Genomic DNA, 5,627 nt, shown 5'->3' with positions numbered 1-5,627 from the left:
AGAGCCCTGGAAGGGAACGGCCAACGGATCGACCGGACCGCCCAAGCGGCAAAGGACTGAAGGACCCATAACCTTTACTAAAGAAGATGCCCGAGAGGTCCAGTTCCCCCATGATGATGCGGTTGTAGTTTCTTTAAATATTGCTGATTATGATGTACGTCGTATTCTTGTTGATAGTGGAAGCTCGTCTGATATTTTGTTTTACGACACCTTCTTAAAAATGTCCATCCCTGACGGTCGTTTGGGGCTGATTAGCTCCCCTTTAGTAGGGTTTACCGGCGATGCTATCCCGGTGGAGGGAGTAATAACTTTGACTGTAGTTGCAGGTCGATATCCAAGATAATCCAGGGCTCTGGTGGATTTTCTGGTGGTGAAGGCACCGTCAGCCTACAATGCAATCCTCGGCCGACCTGGCCTCAATACCCTCCGGGCCGTGGTGTCAACCTACCATCTGAAATTGAAATTTCCTACTAACCAGGGGGTCGGAGAAGTCAGGGGAGATCAAGCCCTGGCAAGGCACTGCTACAATATAGCCCTGCAAAGAAGTGGTCAGCCTGACCCCTGTCCGGTTGATGGATTAGACACCCGTGACGACCTGACAGAAGAGCGGGGCGGGCCAATGGAAGATCTTGTCTCAATTCCTTTGAATGATGGGAATGAGGAACACATGGTGAAGATCGGCTCCAACTTGGGGAAAGAGGTGCGGATGTAGCTTATTAATTTTCTGTGAAAGAACGCAGACGTTTTTGCTTGGATTCCGACGGACATGCCAGGGATCAACGCTGAAGTTATGCAGCACCGTCTGGTCGTCGATCCCAAGCACCGACCGACAAAAGAAAAAATTCGAAGTCATGCACCGGAGAGACAGGTGGCAATAGCTGAGGAGGTTGATAAACTCCTAAAGGTAGGGTTTATCAGAGAGGTCAACTATCCGACCTGAATTTTCAATGTGGTCTTGGTTAAGAAGGCGAACGGCAAATGGAGAATGTGTATAGACTTCAAAAAACTGAATAAAGTATGTTCGAAGGATAGTTACCCTCTGTCCAGAATCGACCAACTAGTAGATGCAACCTCGGGCCACGAGCTTCTCACCTTCATGGATGTATTCTCCGGCTACAATCAGATTAGGATGGCACCAGAGGACGAAGAGAAAACCACTTTTATAACTAACCATGGCCTTTATTGTTACAGGGTCATGCCTTTTGGCCTAAAAAATATAGGGGCGACATATCAGCGGCTAGTGAATAAGATCTTCAAAGAGCAGATCAGCTGCAACATGGAGGTCTACGTGGATGACATGCTCATAAAGAGCAGATCCTCGATGAACCACGTCGCCGACCTTGAGGAGACCTTCAGCGCCCTTCGAAAATATAAGATGAAGCTGAACCCAGCCAAATGTGCTTTTGGAGTAATCTCAGGAAAATTCTTGGGCTTCATGGTATCGGAGTGCGGGATCGAGGTAAATCCGAAAAAGATTTGCACCATCCAGGAGATGACCGCCCCGAGGTCGATAAAGGAGGTTCAGTGCCTCACCGGGAGAGTAGCGGCTCTAAATCGCTTCATCTCAAGATTGGCCAAGTGATACTTACCTTTCTTTCAGACCCTCAAGCAGCCCAAGAACTTCTGTTGGACCGTTGGATGTCAGCAGGCATTCGAGGAGCTGAAGACCTACCTCGGCTCATCACCATTATTGGCAAAGCCTGAGCCTGGAGAGGAATTGTTCCTATACCTGGCGGTTTCTCCTGTGGCCCTCGCTGAAGTTCTGATTAAGGAAGAAGCGAAAGTTCAATGGCCGATCTACTACATAAGCCGAGTATTGAGAGACGCCGAAACTAGGTATACTAAGTTAGAGAAACTAACTTATGCTTTGTTGATTGCAGTCCGAAGGCTCCAACCTTACTTTCAAGGACACACCATAATGCTGCTCACCGACCAGTCGATCAAGGTGGTCCTGCATCGAGCGGATGCCTCCAGAAGAATCACGAAATGGACGGTCGAGCTCACGGAGTTCGACATCAACTATCAACCTCGGTCCGTGATCAAAGCCCAGATATTAACAGACTTCATGGTGGAATGCACTATCCCAGAGGAGGTCGAACTTGGACAAGATGAAGCCGATGATCCCGGACTCTGGCCGAACTTCCTCGAGGAAAGAGCCGATGTCCCTAATGGTTCTTGGGCCCTCTACGTGGATGGTTCCTCCAATATGTCAGGCACAGGGGCGGGCCTGATTTTGATCAATCCAGATGGGATTGTCGCAGAGTATGCACTGCGCTTCGAGTTCCCCGCAACAAACAACGGAGCAGAATATGAAGCTCTGATTGCAAGACTAAAAGTTGCCAAAGAATTAGAAGTAGATCGGCTTCAAGCCTACAGTGATTCTCAATTAGTGGTAGGACAGGTCAGTGAAAATTATGAGGCTTGGGAGGACAGTATGGCTAGATATCTCGAGAGGGTAAGGGAGATCATCCCTACCTTCGACAGCTTCGACATCAGGTAGATCCCGAGATCGAAAAATACCAGGGCCAACCTTCTCTCCAAGTTGGCTACGCTGGCTCCGGCCGAACTGCCTAAGGAAGTCTTTTTCGAGGTTCTGAAGCACCCAAGCACGAAAGAATCGCGATTTATGATGGAGATCAGCTATGAACCCAGCTGGATCAACCTGCTAGTTGTGTACCTCAAGGACAGGGTTCTTCCTCCTGATGCAAAAGAGGCTCAAAAGCTCAAGAACCAGGCCTCCCGATATATCCTCTATGAAGGTAGGCTATACAAGAGGTCGTACTTCTTGCCTCTCTTGAAATATCTCCGGCCTTCCGAAGCTGACTTTGCCTTGAGGGAGGTGCATGAGGGAGTCTGTAGAAATCACCTGGGGGCCAGGTCTTTATCCCATAAGCTGCTCCGACAAGGTTATTACTGGCCTACCATGTACCACGACTCCATCGAATATATTCGAAGATATGACCGGTGTCAGAGATATGCCAATGTACAAAGGCAACCTGCCTCCAAACTTACACCATTGAGTGCTCCATGGCCATTCGTACAATGGGGGATGGATATCCTCGAACCTTTCCCCATGGCATCAGGGTAGTGGAAGTTCCTCCTGGTGGCAATAGACTATTTCACCAAGTGGGTCGAAGCTGAACCTTTGGCAAAAATCACGAAAGCTAAAAGTGCAGGACTTCGTCTGGAAGTCGATTGTCTATAGGTTTGGCTTACCCAGAACCCTCATTACTGATAATGGGCGATAATTTGCTGGAGCAAAGTTTGCCGAATTTTGTGAGGGCCTAAACATCTCCACAACTTCACCTCGGTGGCCCATCCTCAAGCAAACGGTGAGGTCGAGGTGACTAATCAGACTTTGTTGCAAGGCATCAAAGCGAGACTTGAAAAGGCAAAAGGAACTTGGGCTGACGAGCTTTATCATGTGTTATGGGCGTACCGGACTACTCAGAGATTGCCCACCAGGGAGACCCCCTTTGCCCTAGCCTTCGGGACAGAAGCCGTGATCCCAATAGAACTTAAGCTTCCATCAGCACGAGTCGTGGCATTCGATGAACAGCGTAACCCACAGGATCTCAAGGCCAACCTCGACCTGTTAGAAGAAAAGTGGGAGGCGGCTCAAGTTCGGATGGGGGCTTACAAATAGAAAGTAACCCGCTACTACAACTCCCGGGTCAAAACCAAGGTCTTCCGGGCGGGGAACCTGGTGCTACGGCGAGCCGCTGCCTCACAACCTCAGAATCAAGGAAAACTTGCCCCGAACTGGGAAGGCCCGTATGAAGTCAAGGAGGTAGTCTGACCCAGAATGTACTATTTGAAAGAACTCGGAGGAGCAGAGCTTCCGCGACCATGGAACCCAAAAAATTTACGGATGTATTACCAATAACTACGCCTTAAATAAAAGTTTCATACTTGCATATTTTTCTTTTAGCATGAGTTTATAATGACAGAAAATAATTCTCCCACGCAATTGAAATTAAGCTTGTTAGGAACAGGAGGAGAACCTCGTCCTAACATGAGCAAAGTCGAAGGCCCGATTTCTTAAAGATCGGATGGGGGGAGAGGCCCTTACAACGGCCCTTATGTGCCCCCACAGTCTTGTTAGGAACAGGAGGAGAACCTCGTCCTAACATGAGCAAAGTTGAAGGCCTGATTTTTTAAAGATCAGATGGGGGGAGAGGCCCTTACAACGGCTCTTATGTGCTCCCACAGCCTTGTTAGGAACAGGAGGAGAACCTCGTCCTAACATGAGCAAAGTCGAAGGTCTGATTTCTTAAAGATCAGATGGGGGGAGAGGCCCTTACAATGGCCCTTATGTGCCCCCACAGCCTTGTTAGGAACAGGAGGAGAACCTCATCCTAACATGAGCAAAGTCGAAGGCCCGATTTCTTAAAGACTGGATGGGGGGAGAGGCCCTTACACGGCCCTTATGTACCCCCACAGTCTTGTTAGGAACAGGAGGAGAACCTCATCCTAACATGAGCAAAGTCGAAGACCTAATTTCTTAAAGACTGGATGGAGAGAGAGGCCCTTACAACGGCCCTTATGTGCCCCCGCAGCCTTGTTAGGAACAGGAGGAGAACCTCGTCCTAACACGAGCTGAAGCCGGCTGTTGGGAACAAGGTGAGGACCTCATCCCAATGCAAGCAAAGATTCGGTTGATCGATAAGGAGGAAAGCTTCCCCAATGATTCCTCTACACTCTCACGACCCCATCAAGAGCGGAGGGAAGACCCCCACCCAAACACAGAAGGAAGGGGGAAGCGAAAAGAAAAGTGACGAACTACACCAGCGATAAATAAAAAATGAGCTACAGGAAACCTCATCTCAATGAGGAAGGAGATTCTTACCAAAAACCCCCAGTCTCTAAGAGGGAAGTCAACACAAGTCAAAGATAAACCGACCTCCTCGAGATAACGAAAAGTTCGGACTCCTAAGCTCGAACCTAAGGCGACAAACAAAAAGGGCAAATCGACATGGCGACAATCAGGAACCACTAAACAACAACGACATCGAACAAGACAAAAGGCAAGAGGAATTCGGTAAACGACAACTTAATGCAAAAATGAACAAGGTAACGGAGAATCTCCTTTTTATTTCATTATCAAAGTATACATTATCAAGCCCCGGAGGTCAAAAAAGAAAAACTACAAGAAAGGAAAAAGAATACATAGAAGGACAAAAGTTAAGAAGAACTCTAAAGGAGCTCGACTTCTTCCGACTTCGAGCTCTCGGTTTTAGGTCTTTATTGGAGACTGCTTCAAGTCTTCGACTTCCCCTTCTAGCTCCATCTTTCTCAGCAACATCTCCCGGTACATCCGGTGAAACCGCCGACTTTCGCTCTTTGCCCCGTTCCGCTCCATTTCCAAACTTTCGCTCTTCGATCCGTTTCGTTTCGTTTCCAAACTTTCGCTCTTCGACCCATTCCGCTCCATTTCCAAACTTTCGCTCTTCGCCCCGTTCTGCTCCGTTTCCAAAATCCTAACCTTAAGAAGAAGAATGCAGGATAAAGCCCGGGGAACGACGGAGGTGGTGATGATGACCCGCTTCAAGAAGAACCGGAAGCACCCCGGTGGCCGTGGTAACGTCGGAGGCATGCACCACCACCGCATCCTCTCCGACAAGTAC

This window comes from Elaeis guineensis, unplaced genomic scaffold, assembly GCF_000442705.2.
Source record: "Elaeis guineensis isolate ETL-2024a unplaced genomic scaffold, EG11 Super_Scaffold_1000033, whole genome shotgun sequence".
Lineage (NCBI taxonomy): Eukaryota > Viridiplantae > Streptophyta > Magnoliopsida > Arecales > Arecaceae > Elaeis > Elaeis guineensis.
This window is presented reverse-complemented; position numbering follows the sequence as displayed.